At 48.4% G+C, this 21,644-nt stretch overlaps 1 long non-coding RNA gene across 1 annotated transcript; it reads right to left on the bottom strand.

Annotated features, from left to right (window-relative positions):
- Positions 1-19,758: 19,758 nt before the first annotated feature.
- LOC131402475 (uncharacterized) lies at positions 19,759-20,786 on the bottom strand. The gene is made up of 2 exons (XR_009218695.1): positions 20,600-20,786; positions 19,759-19,826 (listed from the first exon to the last, which is right to left on the bottom strand). It is a non-coding gene; the product is annotated as an uncharacterized LOC131402475 (long non-coding RNA).
- Between the last annotated feature and the right edge of the window lie 858 nt (positions 20,787-21,644).

Consider the following 21,644-nt stretch of genomic DNA (forward strand, 5'->3'; position numbering starts at 1 on the left):
CTGAGCAGGGGTCCTTCTCGGTGTGGAAAGCGAGAGAGGGGAAGGGAGGAGGCTGAGGGAGAGGCTGAAGGGGCTGCTCTGATGTCTGGAGGGGCTCTCCTCGGTGTCTCCCATGTGAGACAACCCCCTCACAAGTAAGGCCTGACTTCCTTTAGGATGTGGAGGGGGGCCTGTGAGTGACAAAGAAGGGTGAACACACAGACCTGGGTGAGGGGGCGCCTGCAGGTCTGCACGGACAGCAGCGAGGAGAACAGTCAGTGCCCTGTGCCATCTGACACATGCAGGCAAGAAAGTACCGTTACCTTCTCTCGGTTCTACACTCCAAGGTCTTTTCTTTCTACTTCTTTCCTGCTCCACAGCCATCACCCAGGCCTAGGGAACAGTCACCTTATTCCTCATCTTATTCCCAGCACCTCCCATCTCGCCTCTTAAGTCTACATTCTTAAACATGAAGTCCATCTGAACCCACGTGCTTAGACCAAACGCTAATCACATCCTCCTTCTACTCGCATCTCTCCAGAGTCTTCCCACTGGTCTTAGAACAGAGTCCCAAGTCACCCCTGATCTGGTCCTGCCTGTCCCCCCTCGCTGGCGTGGCTCACACCCCTCACCCTGTGTTGACTCGGCTCAGCCATCCCTCTTCTCAGTTCATGGACACACCAGGCTCTCTGCTTCAGGGGTGTCCTCATGCGGGTCCCTCTGTCTGAAACGCTCTCTTGAACACACTCCCACACCCTCACTCCAGTCTAACCTTCCAACTAGCTAAATCCAGTCCCATCTCTAGCTCTCAAGCTAAATATCAGTCCTTCTCAAGAGGGCTTCCCTGTCCCCTCAGGTTGAGTCACCTTGTGCCAATCTCCCACATCACTCTCATCATTAACTGTCTAAAATCCAAATTCCCAAATACAATATAAATTCCACGGAGGTGGGACAAGGTCTCTCTGGTTCTCCAGGTCCCCATGCATGTGGCCCAGGGCCTGGCTCATCAGATGAGGAACCATCCCGGTTTGTCTAGGACTGCCCTGGTTTGAACACTAAACGTCCTGTGTCCTGGAAAACCCCTCTGTCCTGAGTAAACAAGGATGGTGGGTCACCATAAATTATACACTCAAAGACTATCTATTGCATGACAAGCACACATTCCCCTCAAGAACATCACAGGAAAGCTAGAATGAAAAAGGCACACACACACACACACAATTAGTAGAGGCCAACAACTAAATACAAAATTACTTAACAAGATTCTCTGCAACGTGAATCACCAGACCGTTATTTCAGAAAAATTTCAAGAAACAAAGTTAATTCCCTTTAGAAGGCAAGGTGGTGAGGACAGTCTTTTTAGAGACTAGTGCCCTGCACTGTAATCTACAGTGTTGCTTAGTACTCCTCGAAATGATTGGAAATGTCATAAAGAAAAAAATGCTCAAAATAATTCTGGCTACTGGCAAATTCAATGTTAAATTTGTTATTAATACAAAGAAGTTCCAATCATCTTTTTCCCTCAATGCTCCTATATTTCAAATTTTTGTAGAGGATTTATAGGACTTTAGAAGTCAAGTTGAATGGGTCTAAGGAATGTTGCTGAGTATCCCTGCTAATATTTAATGGGACGTCTTCTAATACTACATACACATGCAAAACATTTCTGTATTTATATTATATATAAATCCTGACTTTTGAGTATTATGCAATGCCGGTAAATCTATATTTTCTACTATAATACACATTTGCAGTTATTTATACTTGTTTTATGTGTTTTTATTTGCATATAACTGTACTTACTGAAATATTTACCACACAGAACCACACACAGCTTACCATCTTTCACTTGAATATAATCCATCAAACATCAATAATTTTTCTCAAGATACCCTCACTCTCAGTGTCCATGTGGTGACAACCTGAGCCCAGGAAAGCCCACTAGCAGGTCTTCTGCACAGCGGAGGCTGCCGGAACCTGCTGGTACCAGGTCGACAGGGTACTCACCTGGTCACACAGAAATCCATGGATCAGCGAGGACAGGTGGACTCTGAGCCTGCTTTCACCTCAAACTTGAGCTCCACGGATGCTTTCCGTGTCTGAGGGGGGAAAAAAACGGAAACAAGCTTTTGAGGCCTTTTATAGGGTGTTGGATGGAAAGGCCACCCAATTCACTTTTCTTTTTTGTATTAACTGATTTAACTGTAACTGTTGGCTGAGACTGGATTTTCCCGATTCCTATCCAGTCACCTGCTCCCCAAGATGGGAGGAAGCAGCTTCGTGCTGTGTGCACTTGTGTCGCTCAACTCACTTGGCTGGACAGAGACTTTTTGGTGACCCCAGACCCTTTAAACAAGTTTGTCATTTAGGGACCCTGTAAGTGACTCGCTGACTTATAAACATTTCCCACACTTCATTCAGGGCTCGGGAGATTTTCAGGCCCTGGAGCAGGTTTCCCACCCTCGGCACCATTGACATCTGGGGCCGGATGATTCTCTGTCAGGCCGTCCTGGGCCCCGGAGGATGCTGAGCAGCATCCCTGCCTCCCCCTCTAGAGGCCAGGAGCGCCCCCATTAGTAACAACCCAAACACCGCCTCCAGACGCGGATAAGCCCCCTGGGGACAAAATCACACGGAGGACGGTGACGGGGACTCTGAGGAGGGGCCGGCGGCGCCCGGAGCCGGGAGGAACAGCAGCCTCGGGCGCCCTGACGAACAGCCCGGGGAAACGGGGCTCCGGGGGGACGGAGGGACGCCGGGCCCTGACGGGGCTGCCCGCGGCCCAGGCCCCTCCCTCGACCGCGACCGGAGACGGGACCGCCCGCCACTCACCGCGCCTCGCCCCTTCGGCCGAACGTCCACGGGAATGCGGTCCGCGCCGAGAAGACTGGACACACCGCGCAGAACTCCCGCTCCATCCACGGCGCCGCCCGCGCTTCCGCTTCCGGTCTCGGGCGGGCGTTCTGGGAGGACGGAGTTTCGGGGAGGACGGACGTTTGGGGGCTCTGGGTTGAGGCGGCGTGGGGGGCGGGGCAGGGGGCGGGGCAGGGCGGGGCCGCGCACCCCAGCCTCGGGGGAGGTGTCTAGTTTCTAGAGTTAATGTGAGGCCGGGCCCGCGGGCTGGGTCAGCACCAGGGACAGGGACCAGGCCTAGGGGCGGGGCTGTGGGTGGAAACCAGCTCTAGAGGCGGGGCTGTGGGCGGGGACAAAGGGCGGCGGGGCAAGGGGCGGGGACCAGGCTGTGGGCGGAGCCAGGCCCGAGTGCTGTGCAGAGACCAGTTCCAGGGGCGGGAAGAGGCGGGGGTGGGGCTGGAATAAGTCTGGCCGACTTCACAGTGGGAGGAAATCAGCTCCAGGGGCGGGGCTGGAGGCGGGGCTTTACGTGGACCCCTAGACTGTACAGGTAGCTGGATGTTGAACAGCTTTTCTTCATTCCTTTCCTCACGTTTATACAGCCTCATAGAATGATGTGCCCATATTTAGAATTATAAATTTTTTGTGCGTGTTTGCTCTTCTTAATTTCATTAAAAAATTGGGTCATATATTCACATTTCTCTACAACTTACTGTCCCAAGACAGTAGATAAGGATATAATGCTATTTTAATTTTAATTTAAAAATCTGGGGGGAGGGAGGCCACTACGTCGTAGATGCACGTATAGGAAAACTTCAAAGAGTGGTGCAAAGTCAGTAAAATATTCTCACTCTACCACTGTCTCCCAGTCCTTTTGCACAGAGATAAACATCCTTTTCTCCTCTATCCTTCCAGACATACTGTGTATATGTGGGCCTGTGTATATGTTCAAGCCCAAGAGGGAGGTCCCCAAGCAAAACCTGAAGCCCATGAATTGTCTCATGTGTCAGAAGTTACTGAAAAGAGATTTAAATTTCTGGTGGAAGGAGATGAACTAGTGATGAATCCATAGCAAGACAAGAAAGAAATAAGGGAATTTTACCATTTAAAAGGTCAAAGGAAAAAGTGAGAAAGAAAATGTGTTCATAATATCTGATGTAGCACATCTCTGGATAAGATTCGTATGCTATAAAATGGTAAACACTTATGTCATAAAACAGTAGACATTGAATTTTGATTTATCCTAATTCATTAAATAGTTATATTGGGCAAGGGGAATTATGTTTTTAATGTATGTAAGAACTCTTCATGCTGATTTTTTCAGAGAAGAAAGAAACTATAAATAGTCAAAAGATGAAAAATGAAAAAGTGTATGAGTAGCTAATATAGAAATACAGATTTTCAACCAGATAATTAAAGAACTTGTTTTTGGAATGAGAGTCAAGAGTGGGGAAGGTAGATTTCATTAAAAGGCTTGAAGTATTATTTGAGAGATGTGCGTATAGACACACACACACGCACACACGGGAGCCTGAATTTGCATTCCAAAGGGATCATCGAACTCTACAAATAATTTGTAAAAAGGATTCACTTTACAACAGTAGAACATATTTTGAAAACTACAGACTTCAAGCATAAAAAAAGCTCTCATCATCCCAGTAGAAAAATGAATGGGGCATCACTTTCCAACCGACATGGTGATAAGCATTTGACATACATTACTCTTGAGTATTTTCACAGCAACCCATAGGAAGATGGTATTATCTATCTCCATTTTGCAGATGAGGAAATTGATGACAGCATATTGCTAAAATTTTCATATAATTTCTCAATAGATGTTGTTTTATGTTAAAATTGTTTATTGAATTTTCTTTTCGTTAATAAAACAATATATGCCATTCTTACAAATAAGCAAAGAGTGTGTAAAAACAATTTAGCAAAACGACAGTTTTCTTTTGATATAATTAAATATAACAATCACTTTATTATTTTTCTGCTCTCTGCCTCACATCTAGGAATATACTTCCTATCCTAAAGGCTTACTAGAAAACTCTACTAAAAATCAAGAATCAGGGAATACCCATATTATGCAAGGTTCCTGAATACATGCAAAAAAAGCCATTATAACAAGTTTTTGTACAAAAATCTTCGATCATTCATGAACTGATAACAACACAAATCATGATTAGGCAAGGTATTTCTGTAGAATGACAAATACTTAAACTTTATACATTTAGAAAGTAGTTCATTACAGTAACTAATGTGTAGAAGGAGAATTTTTTCAAACTCATTAAGTGCCAGGAAAACGTTTGACAAAATGCACCGCAATATTATTCACAATAGCCAAGAGATGGAAACTACCTAATTGTGCATCTGTGGGTGAAAGGATGAAGAAAATCTGGGGCATCTGTACAATGGAATATTATTCAGCCTTAAAAAGGAAAGAAATCCTGTATTCAGAATTGCTTGCGCGGATCATTTCAGTAGTCATGTGCTTTCTTGCTTAGTCCCCTCTGGTCCATTCGCCAACCAGAAACCAGGGTGATCCTTTTACAATGTAAGTGCCACAACCTCTAATGGATCCCTAAAAGAGACTTTGGAGGTAGGCTGCCTGGGTACCAGCTGTGTGACCTTGGACGTTTATATAACCTCTAATGTTCCTCATCCATACAATAGGGGTTACTAGTATTGTCTCCATAGCATTGTTGTGAGGATTAAATGAGTGAATACATGTCAGATGCCTAGAATGTGCCTGGCACATGGTAAGGCAACATGAAAAATTTCACTGTAATTATAACCAAATTAAATATTGTGATGGCCTATTAATTAAGTTGAACCATATGAAATTTCTAATATTCACCCATTTTGACCCATTATTATGGTTGAATAAATGATAAAACTCAGTCTAGGCGGGTTGTGTAGAGTCAAAAAGGATTGGATAAATGAAAATATTACTAGAAAAAATAAGCTGAAAAAGATGGCTTTGCAATTTACAAAGCAGTTTCTCATACTTTGTTTCATTTAATCTCTATAGAATGCTTTTCAGGGTGTTATTACCACTGACTCTGAAGGAGTAACTGACTTGCTCCAAATCACACCACATTAAATAACACAATTAGAGTGGAAACATCATTTCGAGTATAAATCCCATATGATATTTTGTTTTCCCTTCATAATATCATCCATCCTCTCAAGAAAGTGATGAAATAATGCTGATTCATAGGAACTTAGTCTTAAAGAGACATACTCTCAGATGATAAACACTATGTCTTTGAAACAGGGGTGTTGCGAGAAGAAACATGGGACCCATGCTTTCTGGGTTTTCAAGTCCATGCTTAGAGTTCTGGGAAAGAGTAAAAGAAGGGAAAGGGTGAAAAATAGTCCAGAATGAAAAATGTTTGATGTATATGTAACTTTATTGATCACCTCAAGATTCTCTTTTTGTTTATGGTCTGTGTCACCCTACTAGAATATAAATGTTCTTAGGGTAGATCACTGCTATCTTGCAGCAAGTGGTAGGCTCTGAGTAAATATTTATTAAAGGAATGAAAGTGGCCTTGAATACATCTGCTCTTGACTCACCAGAGAACAGCCCCATACTAGGCAAATGGCATCATTAGTAAAATTTTAAAAATCATATCCTTATTAACTCGTAACCATGGATTCAAGGCTCCCATTTACTTCATACTTTCGAAGTACAGAAGAATTCTGGTGTATTAGGAAATGTTTCCACAGCCTTGCTGTAAAATAAAGCAAGACTTTGTGGCCCATTGATTGCTGGTTCCAGCAGGGCCCATCTCTATACTTACCTCTAAATAATTAACTATAGATTTGTTATCCCAGTGAACAGCGATTTGGTATGGAACCTGTTTTATCAGTGTCATGCAAAAGTAGACATTTGGTATGTCTTGAAGTGGTGATATGGATAATAATGTTGATGCAGAAGAAGACAACTAAAAATTCTCTCTGATCTTTGTTAAGTGTATCTGGGTGAAGGGTATCTTGGAATCACTGGATTTCAGAACTCAAAAAGACTCATCCAACTCTTCATGTTACAGGTGAAGAAAATGAGGTCTAAAGAGGTTGAGAGATTTGACCAGGACTAATTCCTGGGACTAGAGAGAGATCCTCTGATTCTCAGCTGACCACATTGTCATAGCATCTCCAGCTCCAAACAGCCAAGAGAAGCAAGTCTGTTGACTTCCAGGTAGAAGTGATTCCCCTGCACGATTTTACTTTCTCTTAGATGCCTGCTCTGCCCTGACAAGGAATTTATCTGGTGTTTACGCTACACTTAAGAAGAGGAAAATGCTCCTGGCAAACATTATTGTGATTCAGTGTGGCACTGGAGAGCACAGTCATGAAAAAATGAGAATCAAAAGAATGAGAGGTAATTAATATTAGAGAAGAAGAGAAAATCTATTATTTGAGTGGGACATAACTTATAAAGTTTACAACTGGTAAGTAAGTTGAGTAATGTGAAAGGAAGCTAGATTCCTATATGAAACATCAAAAATACTGTTATATGAGCCAGAATTAGTTTAAACAAAAAGGAAAAGAAAGGGTGAGTCCACTCTCTCCTCCTGACCTGGGACGCCGATTGTTCCCTGCCCTTGGACAATAGAGGTGCTGGTTCTCAGGCCTTCAGACTTCAGCTGAGTTATACCACCAGCTTTTCTGGTTCTCCAGCTTGCAGATGGCAGATTGTGGGACTTCTCTGCCTCCATAACCTCGTGAACCAATTCCTGTAATACATCTCCACATCTCTATGCTTATATATATTCTATTTCTGTTTCTCTAGACAACCGTGACTAATACACGTGGATGACAAAGTCCATAGTAGGTGCACAGAGAGGAACTTTCGCAAAGCAAAGGAGGCTCCCCCACCCCACAGGAGAAAGCAACTCATCCTATCCTGGCAGCATGCATCAGCACATGCACGCGCGCACACACACACACACACACACAAACACAGCTAACTTTAGAAATGTACTCAAGCTCAAACTCTCTCTCTCTGCCCTATAGGTCATCACAGTGGTTATTTCCACATGGCATGTTATAAATTCTTTGCAGTTTATTATGTCTTTCCTCGCGTTAAGACTAGGTCAAACAGGGGCGGTGAGTCTGTTTAGCTTTTTTGTAGATCACAGGTTTTACACCAGAGTTTTGCATGTAGTAGGTGCTCTATAAATAGAACGACCAAATAGTTTTCTCTCCAAACTGGAACATATTGAGGAATGAAAAGGGTAGTATTAATAATTATGATAGGACAACAGGAAAAATATCTGCTGACGACAGAAATTGAGGATTTAAAAGGTAAGGTGAACTGATCAGTTTTACATTTTAAACAGATCACTGTAAGTAGAATCTCGTAGGCTGATTACAGGGAGAGAGGATTTGGAAATCTTAAGCTGTAATTGCCAATTTATTGCAGTATACCAGAAAAACTTGATATCTTTGCATAAATGTAGTTAAGTGGATGGGTTTAAAATATTTCAGGAAGTGAACTTTTAGTATTTGAATTAGATAGGTAGGTAGGTAGGTAGGTAGGTAGGTAGATAGATAGATAGACACATATAATATACGAGCTCTTTTTGTGTGCCAAGCCATATGAGAACACTGTTGAGGGAAACATCTAGAAAATCTACATTAGACATGTCTATATGGAGTATCCCATTTAGTGAGAACTGAATATTGAAAGAAAGAGATGATGCACATATAAGTAAAGTAGAACAAAATATCAACAAAGAGGAAAAATGGAGTTTTGTAATTTAGGTTGCTAGAGCAGGAGAGGTCACTGTGTGGGAATGGTATTTTGTGTCATTTCTGAAAGGTGATTAGAAATGATTCAAAAGTGAAGAATCTGTAGGAGGATTCAGGAAGGTGGATGGATGGGTCATTGATATGAATGTGGGGTGGCAGAGTGTCCAGAATGACACTCAGGGACAGACAGGATATTAGCACAAACAAGTGAATTTGGGAACACTGAGAGAGAAGTGAATTATTTGGGAAAGTGTTTTTTTCAATTTGGAACCTGGACACTGTGAGTCGAGTCATCACTGATGGGCTGAGTGGGCAGGTACATATTTGGGTCTGGGGGGCAGAGTCGGATCTGTGCTGATTCTTTGAACATTTTTAGCTCATTAGTGGTATTTGAAGCCAGGGAAATGGATATGATTGCCTAGTAGGAGGGTGCAGGTGGACAGCAGATGTCAGAGCAGGGCTGACTTCTGGGAAGCATCAGGCATTGTGGGTTGGTTATAAAGAGAAGCCAAGAAGTGACTCAGGAAGTTTGGAGCAGGAGAAGGACAGTGTAGCACTGGTGGATCCCAAGGACAAATGAGCTTTCTAAAGGAACTTGAAGGCCACAAAGTCACATGCTACTGCAGGACATGTCAGACAAATAATGAAAAGGCCACATTGGAATAGTAAGAGCCATGACCTGTGAGCTTAGCAAGAGAAGCATCCACAGAATGGGGACATGGGATCGGTTGCCAGTGTGGAAACAGAGGCATTGGGATGTAAGTGAACTTTTCACAATGAGTCCCTGGCAGGAGGAGGAGAGGGAGGACATCGAGGGTGAGGGGCATTAGGAACAATGGATGAGGGATTGGTTTGTAGATGGTAGAGATTTGTGCATATTTGAAACATGAGGCATGATCCCAGTAGGGAGGTGATTGAAAGTACTGCGAATATTGAAAGCATGAGGTCATTGAAATGGAAAGATGAGATGAAAATCAGAATGGTTTTAGCTAAGAAAGAAATATATCTGTATAAAACAACAGAAATGGTGTGATAAATGAATTGCTTATGCGGAAAATTTCTAGATCTGATGACTAGAGTGTGAAATAGTTCTTGTGTGGTGGTTAACAATTTGTCTGTGAGATATGAAGTAGGTCAAGAGAAAATAGTTTTATGGAACTCAAGAAATGGAAAGAAATTAACAGAGCATTCAGGAAGCGTTAGAGAATGCATGGAGGCCCATTGGTTGCTGCTGATTCTCTGTTGGGACCCCCAGGCTCCTCGTGTGCTCTCTCTTCAGCGGTGATCCTCAGTGCAGGTGTCAACATGGCATGGCAGGAATTTGGAATCATCCAAAGTCAGAGGCTTGCAGGGCAGATATGATGAGAGTAAAGAATTAGGGAGCGTTGTCAGTGGGTTATTGAAATGATGGACCACAGAATCCAAGATTAATAGGGAGGAATAGGAAGAGAGAAGGAAGAGAGCCTTGTTAAGATACTCTAACTGGAGTAATCTATTTTCTTAAAGAATGGTTATATACAGTAGAGTTCTTTGTGTAAAAACTAGAAATGTGGAAATTTGTGGTGGGAATGTGGTGTTTCTGAGTTACTGATTTGCAAGCAGGAGAATTTTGGTTGAAAACAGGCTCTGGGTGTGGAAGTGAGTATCTAAGGGTGGAAGAGTGCGTGATTTCATTAGAGATGGGACACTCAAAGGAGTTATGGAGTCCTTGGATCTCTGTGTCCCAATAACGTAGGTTACAGGGTACCAGCATGTGTATAGTTGACAATGATAGAGAAGGGAAGAGAATAACACCCTTAAGCAAGATGGAGGAGGCAAGTTGGTCTGGATTTGCACTGATAGTGACACATCAGCTTGATAGTGTCCCAGAATCCCGTTCTCAACGTCTGATGCCTATATCAGCAGCATCAACATCAGCTGGGAACGTCTTAGAAATGAAAATTCTCCGTTGCCTCCCCAGACCTACTTGGGTTGAGTTCCAGCAATCTGAGTTATAAAAACTCTGCAATGATTGTAATGGACAGTATGATTTGAGACACATTTCTCCAGGGAGAGAAAGAGGGTGCAATATCCAAATGAGCTGCGAACATTCTCCATGGATGGTAGTCTTCATGCTCCTCTTTGTTCCAATTTTGCATTTTATTCTGTTTTTAAAGAGAAAGCTCAAAAAATATGTCCTAACTTCATAGTAGAAACAACGAGACCATGAAACTAAAACCAAGTAGAAAACTGAAGTTCTATACAGTCTGAAGGCTGAGCAGCTGTATATTCCAGAGGTCAGTTACTAGAATCACTTCCCATCCTGGCAGTGAGGTCATGTGCAGTCAATGGGAGGAGACCTTGGAGAATCCCCAGCAAGTCTGCGGATACAGGGGTCTGCAGGGACTCCAGGCCTGCAGCAGTGAAGGAGAACTCTTAAGTCCTTTGGATTCACAAATACCTTAAAAACAGTTGCACTGGGGGGTCCAGGTGAATCCCTGGGCTGTGGCTGGAGCTGAGGGGTCTGCACACCAGCCCTGAGCCCACCCCTGGCCAGTGTCCATATTGGGCAGAGATGAGTCCTGGTTTGGGTGTGGGTCTCTCATAGCCCCTCTGCAGGCAACGAGCATCTTTTGGAGATATCAGGAGACAGACACAGAAAGTGAAGAAAAGCATGGGAGGGAGTGACTGTGGCCTCGAGGACAGACGAGATTGCCCAGGAGGCAGAGAGAGCAAGGAGCCAAGAAAGGCATCCTGAAAACAGAGTGAGGAAAGCAACAACGGTGCTGAAGAAAAAGAGAGTGATGTGGTTGAGAAATTCCCCATGAGACAGGCTTGACTTTCACAGCATCTCTTTGTAATGTCCGTCGTGATCTTAACCTTTCATGATAACATCAATTTTTATTTACCATGATTTTTCTTCCTTTTTATATTAAAATTGATAGGATAATTGATGCTGAGGAATTAGTGTTTTGAACTTATATCTGTTTTTTCATTGAGTGTTAACTCAATGAAGAGATGATACCTACTTGAATGAGATTTATCTTTTAATATATATTAAATGTGATTCCATAAATTATTCTCATTTTGCATGTAATTTTTTTTTTTTTTAGCTGAGGGAGATTCACCCTGAGCTAACATTTGTTGCCAATCTTCCTCTACTTAGTATGTGGGTCACCGCCACAGCATGGCTGCTGAGTGTTGTTGGTCCACACCTGTGAACAGAACGTGGGCTGCCAAAGCAGAGCTTGCCAAACTTAACCACTAGGCCAGGGGCCAGCACTATGATTTTGCATCTAATATTAACATAAAATCCATCAGTCTTTCTCTACTTTGTCACATGTTAATTCAGACATAGGTCATTTCTGTATCATGAATTAAGTATCTCTTGTTTGTTACCTGGAAAACCTATGTAGCTTTGATTTTGGAATCTTAAAAATGAGCATACCCCCTGGAGGCATTATTTTCCACGTAGAGAACCTTGGCAGTAGGCTCATTGCCTTCCTTCCCACACTAGATCCAGAGTCGTGGAAATGTGTTCACCTTGCACACAGCACAGAGCACATAGGAATTACTCCACAAACATGTGGTAAGTACAATTGGTGGCATCATCAGGTCATTCACAGAACGAGACTGAGAGAGAGCTTCCTTAGGTCAGGAAGGAGAAGCATTCCTTTATATTTTCAATCAATGTTTTAATTTGTAACATTGTAACGTGAACACCGAGTATACTATTTGTATCAAAATTGTGTTCTGAAAGTTTTCAAAAATCTCTAAATCTCAGAGTAGAGAAAAATCAACCTCTGTGAACCTGTCACTTGCTTCAAAAATTGTCAACTCGTATACCATCTGGCTTCGTTTACCCTCACAGCCACCCCGCTAGAGTTAACCAGCTGAGATGGCTGAGAGCACATCATTTCAGCTGTAAATATTTTCAGTTTCTCTTACAGATGAGGGATTTTTTTGAACACAAACACAATAATGTTATCACACACAAAAATAAAAGTGTCATTCCTATAATCAACTATCTGGTCAGTATCCAAAGTCCCCCAGTTTTCTCAAGGTGATTTCCTGGTTTTGCATTTTATTTGAGTCAGGATCTTTAAAAAACCCTTTTTTTGCAGTTGCTTGGTGTGTTTCTGAAGTGGCTTTTACTCTCTTACTAGTTCATGCATCTTGATGTTTGGGTGGGATATGCATGTGTGTGTTTACATGTCTACACCGAGCTGTGAATTCTTTCTTTCCTGGATGGCAGTGCCCTGGCAGGAAGGGCTTGTGCTGTGGGAACCAGGATTTCTACTCTGCATCTGGCTGAACTGAAAAGGCCTTCCTGGGTGACACTTGCAGCCTTCAGAAAGGAGAGGGAAGAAGTACCAAGGAATTCAAGACAATGGCCCTTGTCTTACAGGGTGTTTCCAGGGCATGATGTTCAAAATGCCGGGTGGTAACCCTTTAGCTCCTAGTCGTAGGGTGGGTTCTCGGGGTGAGCTCAGAGTAGTGTCTGTTTACCACCCATGTGGGAAGTGTTTCAGTATTTTAATTGGTAAGTTTGTGTCTGTTGTGTCTGTGTTGTCTAAGATGGGTTGCATTCCCCTGCTGGAACCACACCTATACCTGCCCTTCTCGTGCCTCATCTTTCAAAACTCCCAACAGGCAAGTTTCACAGCCCTGTAACACACATCCACATAACCACAGCACAGACTGAGGAAAAGAACACAGTCATCCCAGGGGCTACGTGCTCTATGCGCTCAGGCCCAGCTGCCCCTTTGGGACAAGTCAGTAACAACACGACTGAGTGTGTAAACTAGTGATTGTCTGAGACCATGGACCTCAGAACACCAGGGTCCCAGATGTCACCCAGGGCAGCAGTGGACAGTGTGGGTCATTCAGTGGCCAGGATTAAGGTCTATTATCTTGGCAAACCAGAGATCACCCCTGATCCATCAGGCCCAGCCGGGGAGGAATGGCCACGATGTACCTGACAGAGAGGCTGGGGGCCTTCTAGGGAATTTCTGCCCAGAAAGAATCATATAAGGAAGTGCGGGGATGCTGGAAATCCTAGTTCACACGGAGTGGTGAGGTTTATGGAAGAAAGTCCTGTTGTAGGTTTAAAAGCTGCATCATGAATCTTTTTCTCTGCATATGAAACAAGTGGGAAAAGGACTTCCATGGCATAGGCCAGGATCCCAGGAGGATTCCAGTCTAGGCGAAGGGTGAACAGGGAGCCCTAGAGGCGTCCTGATGGGGATGTCCTGTCGGCCCTTATTCCATCAGCACATGGTCTTCCTCTGGCCTTGTGTTTTCCACATGCAAACTTTTATCTTTTTACATTTTTTTCTCATTTAGTGTTGATGCAAATCCAGAGACTGATTAGAAAACGGTAACTTTCAATATTTGGTCAAAAGAAACCTCAATGGGATGAGCAGAAAACATTCCTTCTTCCTGGAAAACTGTAGAAAGACAGCCGCTGTCCTGGGGAAGGACACGGTCCTGGCAAGTGGTATTTGAAAGACATCTACATTTCAGAGGTTGTTGCTCTGCCTGGGAAAGTCCCTCCAACCTCTACATCCAGGGTGATCTGAGGGGCTGTCTCTGCTCCTGGCCCAGGTGAACCACACTGAAATGCACCTGTCCTCTGAGGAAGGGGGACTTGAGAGTGTCATTCAGTAGCCAGGGAGGGGACTGGCCGTCCTCCCTTCTCCCACATACCATAAGCTCTGACCATACATGAGTTCTTAATTCAAGGCAGAATGTGAGATGCTGTGTCTCATTTACATGAGCATGAGAAGTGAAAGAACCACACCGCAACACCCAGGCTGTGACAGAAACAGAACTTACTGCAACATTCAAATCTGATATTTACTCTTAAACATATACTAATGCTCCTCCTCAATGGATAAACAGTCCCTGGGGTGGAGATGTCAGGGATTTGGAGGGGGGTCGTGCCCTCCATCTGGGGCTTTAGGGGAAACCAGGGAAAGTCTTCAGATGTCCTCCTTTACTTGGGGTGGGGGGGGAAGAGCTGACCCGGTGCACCCCGAGGGTCCCAGTGGCCCTGCTGCTCAGGAGGAGCTGAACTTGTGGTCTCCAGAGGGTTATGGCTCATCACCAAGGGCACGGTGGCTGAAGAGAAGAAACAGACTATTTTGGGGTGCCTCCCTGAGATTCACGGCACACCTCCCTGCCCCCCTTCACTCTTATCCAAACCCTGTGCCGAGTGCTCAGTCCATCAACAGCACCCCGTTTGTCCCTGATGGGGGAGGCATCATTTAGCATCACCCATTTAAGAGGAGGCAACCGAGTCCCAGAGAGAAGAGGGGAGCGGCCTGTCCCAGGCCTGGTCAGCACTGGAGCTGGGATCCAGGCCCATGCTTAGCCCGAAGCTGTACTGAGCCCCTGGATTTAGTCGCTGCTGCTCCTGACACTCACTCGGCCCTAAACTGGAGGATGTCCGGTTCCTCTTTCTCCTGAAGAGCCGCATTTTGCTCGCCTTCTGGTGTGCGGGCTCCAGCCGGCAGGAGACCCAGTAGCTACAGGACAGAGTGGAACTGTGAGCTACCAGGAGCCACACCTCAGGTGCCCCTCCCAGAGCCTGCCAGCAGCTGAGTCCTGGTGCCCCATGGGTCACCACGCTACGAGTTCTGAGGCTGATCAGGGAGCCAGGCCACAGGCTCTGGAGCTGGCCATCAGAGAGAGTCTGTCCTGCCCTCACCCAACTCCTGTCCCCCTCACCTCTCATGGACACTGATGGGCTCCATGGCCTGGAACCAGGCCCCAAATCGCTCATCGGGCTCCAGGTCATATGCATTTGCAGCCTGCTGGAGCAGCTGGATCCTACGGATGACTTTGAATTTCTGGGAGGAAGGACAGGACGCAGAGAGGGCTTGGGTGGGGAACACTGCCAGGGACTTGTGCAGAATGAGGATCTGGTCTGGGGTCTGTGCTCACTCGGGAACCCTCCTTCCTTCCCACTCCATTCAGGACTTGCCTGTCCTCACAGTTGGCTTGAATTAGTTCCTCATCCAGGAAGGTGTCCTTGATGCCAGCCCCTCCCGCACCCACCAACGTGATGGGATCCCCAGCTTTGTGGATCTGACTCTCCCAATAAATGTAAGACCCAAGGGATGAGGCCACAGAAAGTCTTGCCAGGGGAGGTCTCTAATTTCCACATCCCCACCCTCCCCATAGCTGTACACCTCACACCATTTCTGGAAGTTGACCCGACTTCCCTGGAAGGGAGACAGCCAATGTCCATCAGAAACAGCCCCCTAAGCCCAGAACCAACCCCCATCCCACCCCTTCTCAGGCTGCAGGAATGTGAGGGCCCAGCAGAGGGCAGACCTTCCACAAAGAGAACTTGACACTGGGCCAGGCTCTGGGCTCCAGGGCAGGAGGGACAGGGGAGCTGAGGCCAGAGACCTTATGTAGCACACCCTCTCTGATGACAGACGGGGAGACTGAGGCCTCAGGGAGGAAGGGACAGCTGGAACACAGAAGTGCTTCCTCACTTGCAGGGGCTGATGGCACTCCCCCAGGGGCAGGGCCCGAGGGGGAGGCTGAATCCATCTCAGACACAGCCTCCTGCAGCTCTGCAGGCAGGCAGCTATGAGCTTCACCAGCCCAGGTAGACTGGTGGGGGGCTTATGCGGAGCGTCTATTCACGCATTGCTAAGATGGGCCAGACTCCCCAGCTCCCAGGGGTGGCTATGGGGCTCTCATGAGAGGAGGTTTGCCAGATACTGAGAGCTCAGGTCCCAGTGCAGGGCTCTCGCCACCCAAACCTCAGGATCCTGCTCCCTGTCCCCATCTCCAGGCTCACTCACTTCCAGATCATCCTCCATCCCAATGTCCAGCAGCTTCAGGTGATAGAGGAACATGCCCAAGAAGGGGACGACACCCTGTGAAATCAGGGTGGGAGTGGTGAGATGAGTCCCACCTCTCAGGTGCCCCCATGGACCCTCCCCCAAATCCCTTCACCCCAGCCTCCTGTCCACCACAGACTCCCACAGAGAACAGCCTGGGACCCTCCACGGCCTCCCCCCCGTTGCCCCCTCCAGGGCCACCCAACTTCCCCAGTCACCTCCCAGGGGCGGCTTTTGGCAAATCCCAGGGTATGTGGTTCCTGCCCCTCCCCTCCCTAACACATCCTGGGCCCAGCCCTTCCAGGCCTCTTCCTGGTCACTTCCAGGGCAGGCATTTCAGGCTCTTGGGCTCCAGGAGCTGGGCTAGAGGAGGAGGGACCCCTCTCGTAGGGAAGCCTCCAGCCGTGAGGAGAGTGACCCCTCCTCTGACACCTGGACCCTCCCCCTCAGGCCACCTCACCTGCTGCTGCTGCCTCTCCTGGGCTCCCTGCAGGTCTATCTCATGGGTGGCCCTCACAGATGACACCTCCTGCAGGGTCAAGGAAAGGCTCAGGGAGGCCAAGTTCCCTTCCCCGTGTCTCCCATGGCCCTGATCTTGGACCCTGGCCATCTGGTGTCTATGGCTGCTCCCATTCCAGGGTGCCCTGATGCTAGATCACTCCCAGCTCCAACACTCCCTCCTCTGTGCCCTCAGGCCTGCCCATGCCCCTAAGCCTCTCTCCTCATCAGGAAAGTGTGAGGAGGACTCCCCATGCCTCCCAGGGTCCCCTGAGGACTCAGTATCCTCTGACTGTCACTAGTGCTGTCCCCTCTCCCCTCGAGGAGGAGGAGCACAAAGCTCCTGCACATTCCTCTCCCCCTTGTACCTCATCACCCCTGTGAGGCCTGCACCACAGATCATGTCACTCCATTTCCCAGATGAAGAGACCGAGGCCCACAGAGGGGCAGTGAATTGCTAAGGGGCCCACAGAGGAGACCGCTCCCCCTCGCAGCCAGAAGCCCTGGCCCCTGGCCTTCACTCCTTCTCCAGCCACACCTCTGACCAATGTCCTGGCCTCTGGACTCTCGGGGTGTGTTGAGGCCCTCAGTCAACCTGAGCCATGGATGGAGAGGCACAAGGTTTCTCGGGGTCCCATGCAAGTGGCTTCTGTATTTTCCAGCCCCCTGGGATTCTCTGACACCAGGCTGGACCTGAGGTCATGCCAAAGGCCTCAGCTCCCTAGGATCCCCTCAGAATGGTCCCTGCAAAGATCTCCTCCTTTATTCACTCAAGAAGGGGACCCCCTTGCGCCACATCTGAGTGACAGTTTAGGGGGTGACCACGGCAACTGTGTAATGGTGACATTTGCATCCTTTTTCACATGGAAACTTCTAATGTCCCTTCTCCTTTCTCAGCTCTCATGTTTGAAGTCTGTGGTCTGAGCCTTTGTACAATCCTTAGGCCCCTCCTGCCAGGGCCTCGATGGAGGCCATTAAGAATCTGTCAGGAAGGTCCATTAAGAATCTGTAGGTTCCCTGGTAATACTCATTGCCATCTGGGGCGTATCCTTGTCGACAAGGCACCGGGGGAGACTCACTGGTTTGTCAGCAGTGACCACTATCGGGCTAGAGTGCACAGTCCCAGAGAGCACACAGTTCTGTCCCAGATCCACCATTTGGCCCATGGCTGTGCAGCCCCTGTGTCCACAAGGCCTGTGTGACCTCACAGTGCCCATCCCTGGGGCAGGCAGAGTGCCCTCCCCTGCGAGGTGCAGTGAAGACAGAAGGAGCAGCAGGGGCCTGGCTTCCTGAGGACAGACTGGGCTGCTTTAGGAAGAAAGGAACCCCCACCCACTCCATCCACCCGCCAGCCTGGAGGATGATGAGGGCCAGCTGATGGGTCCGCATGGAAGCCAGACACCTGCTCATTCTGCCAGCTCTTCACCTCTTGGAACAGTCCAGGTGACACCACTGTATCCCGTGACCAAGGCCTCCTGCCCCAAACAGTCCCCACCTGCCCCTGCAGCTCACACCCCTGCTTCCTGTCCAGCTGGACAAGACAGACTGTTATTTCTCGGGGAACCTTAAGTGAAAAACTTACCAAAGCACATCCTGCCTGGTCCCTCCCCACCTCACTTCCCGTCCTTCCAGATCTCCAGCCTCCACTCACCTCCTTGAGAAGCTTCCTGCTCTCCCGGTGGCATGTTTGGAAGATCGTTTTAACTATTTCACAGTTCTTCCTGAGGAGGGAAAAAACGAAAGAAACACTGTGGAGTGGTTTTAGGGTAAATCCCTTTTGTTTGAAAACCCAGAAGATCCAGACAGCCTGGATGAGCATTTTCACTGTGTCGTCTGAGCCCTGAGGTGTCTGGGAATGGGGAGGGGCTCTCCTATTGTCACCTGGGGCCTCCATTCTCTTATTTTCTCCACAGATATGTTTTAAACAGTCTTAATTTCACGTGGACAGAGAGTTCTGTTGCTGCAAACACTTGAAAATCTTCAATTTGGTTCAAGCCATGATCTGTCACTTAGGGAAACTGATTCCTGAGGCAGAACCACTGGCCTAAGTTTTCAGAAAGACTTGAAGCCTGCCAACCAGGTCAGACCCTATCCCCAGGGTTTGCTGTCTCCCAGGAGGTCCCAACTGACTGAAGGGCAATGCCAGCCCTGTGGGGGGTGTCTGGTCCACCCAGGTGGTGCTCGCATGGAGAGAGGCCTACCCACCTGGACACCTGTCTCCACGTATCTTTTAAACGTTGAATGGAGGGGCCCTCCAGAGCCCAGAAGATTGTATGGAGAGAGGAAAGGTTCCTCAGGCCTTCGCATTCCTGGGGAAGGGAAGAGAATGAGCTGTGAGGGGGAGCTGGAGCCCTGCTTCCTCTGGCTTCTGTCCCCGCATTGACGTCTCCTGTCCTGGATGAGACAGCGGCTCAGGGAACCCGGAAAAGGCACAGCTGGAACCTGATGAGGAATACTTCCAGGGAGGAGGATTTTAGCTCAAGCCAAGAAAGGAGCCCAGGAAGGGGTGAGCTTCGTACCACTGGGACCAGGAGTCAGGTCATCGAGGCCTGGCAGGAGGGGCCTAAGGTTTTTCCAAAGGCTCAGACCACGGACTTCAAATGTGAGAGCTGATAAAGGAGAAGGGGCAGTTCCCTTGACTCCAGAGAGGGGCTCCCAGGGCCTCCCACATCTTACCTTGGCCACCTGGATCCAGAGCTCCACCACCCTGGCCCTGTCCTGGGCCGTCATGCTCGGGTCCCCAATGCAGGTGGTGATGATACATTCGACCACTCTGTTAAAGTGGGTCATGGTGGCATGGATGGTCGGTGCCAGGTGCTGAATGCCCCTGTTGTCACCCTGGGACCAGATGGAGTCCAGGAATTCGTGGGGCCTCACTGTCTTGAAGAGCTCCTGGGGAGGACAGGGAGTGTCACCCAGCCCTGCCACAGCCTAGCTCAGCTTCCGCAGCCCCCAGTCCAAGGCTGGGTCAGTGGTGAGAGCGGGAGCTCAGGAAGCTGAGAATGCGGCCTGAGGCTTGTGGGAGTCCCTGGGTGTTGCCTGTGTCCCCTGAGGGGACCCAGCACAGGATGACCCAGGAACCCATACTGTGGCTCAGGGAAGTGGCATTTGCTCGCCGCCCAGTCTCACTTCCTCCAAACACCAGAACTTGGCTCCTGCTTGACCATCTCTAGGGGCATCTTCCACCCATTCTGACCATCCTGGGGTCTGACTCTCTTTCAGATGTGCATTCCCCCAAGGCAGCAACAACCACGGGCTTTGTTTGTCTGCCTGGTAGTCATGTACACATGAGGTGCCTAATTAGTGCTGAGGCTGTTGAGGCCTCCTGGGCAAATGAGTGAACTACCCAAGGACAAGACAGCGCTTCAGTGAGCTCCCCACCCCCAGCAAAGAGCAGACTCTGCCCAACTTCCTCTCTGCTCCACCTCATCCATCTGCACAGCCACTCTGCATGGCAGCTGCTCTCAGTGTCCATCTCTCCTGTCCACATGAGGACAGCAAAGGCTCGAGAGTTAAGAAGGCTGCTCAGGTCACATGAGGGTAAGTGGGGAAGCAAGAGGTTGGACCGAGATCATGGGATTCTAGATCAGGAAATGGCAGGTCTGGGGCAGCTGATGGCACAGGGGAAGGCCGGCCCCACCTGCCCTGAGAGCCCCGCTGCTCACCACATCCATCAGTGTCAACTGCTCTGCCACCAGCCGGGGAGGGAACTCCAAGAAGTCAGGCTTCTCCTCCCTCAGCAGGTTCTTGGTGGTCACGTCCCAGGGGCAGGCGGCCTCTGGGGCTGGATCTGGCTCTGCTGTTATCTCTCCAGGTGGAGGGAGGATTCTCCCTGGAGCCAATGGTCTAGCTGGCTCCAGCTCAGGAGCTGGCACTGGGGCTGGAGCTGACGTCAGTGGTGGCTCTGGCCCTGCAGGGACTGATGGAGGTGACACTGGCTCCAGCTCTAGCACAGGTGGTGGAACTAGAGCTGGAGCTGGATCTAGCCGTGGAGCTGGCCCTTGCTCTGGCTCTGGAGCTGGAGGCAACTCTGGAGATGGTACTGCAGCAGGAGAAAGAAACAGTTTCACTCAAGTAGCTGACTTCCCCTGTGCCTGTCAAAGCCAGGAAAGACCCCACTGCCTTGAAGTGAACCAAGCCTCTGAACACTCTGCAAATTGTCATCCGAGACTGCAGTCGCCTCACCTTCCAGCTCTGCCTCAATGGGCCGTGGATGCTCCAGCTGGACCTGGAGAAGGTAGGCGTGGCCCTGCAGGCCCGAGCCAGGCAAGCTGAGATGCAGAGAGGCCAGCTTCATGCTGAAGCAGGGATAGTGCAGGGGCTCCCAGAAATCCTGCCCTGGGTCCAGGCAGGTTCCCACCAGAGAAGAGATGGCACTGGGGGAGGCAATTGGGCAACAGAGTCAGAGGCCTGGCCTTTCCCTCCACACTTCTCACCCAAGGCACCCTGGCTTGGGACTGGGCCCTATGCCTGCCCCTCTCCATCCAGGTGAGAGCCACATGGCAGCCCTGACCCCTGTGAGGCTGTCCTGGCAGTGGCAGGCCTGCTTATCCAGCAGGTTGACACAGAGTCTGTTGTGACTCTCTTCCCACTGACACTCTTCTCCTGAAGGTCTGGGACACAGCCCACCCCAGCCCTCCATGCACTTGTGCAACTGGATTGAGCACTGAGACAGATTTGTGACCAGGTTGCTCACACGCCTCCTGTTCT

This window comes from Diceros bicornis, unplaced genomic scaffold (genome assembly GCF_020826845.1).
Source record: "Diceros bicornis minor isolate mBicDic1 unplaced genomic scaffold, mDicBic1.mat.cur scaffold_111_ctg1, whole genome shotgun sequence".
Classification (NCBI taxonomy): Eukaryota; Metazoa; Chordata; class Mammalia; order Perissodactyla; family Rhinocerotidae; genus Diceros; species Diceros bicornis.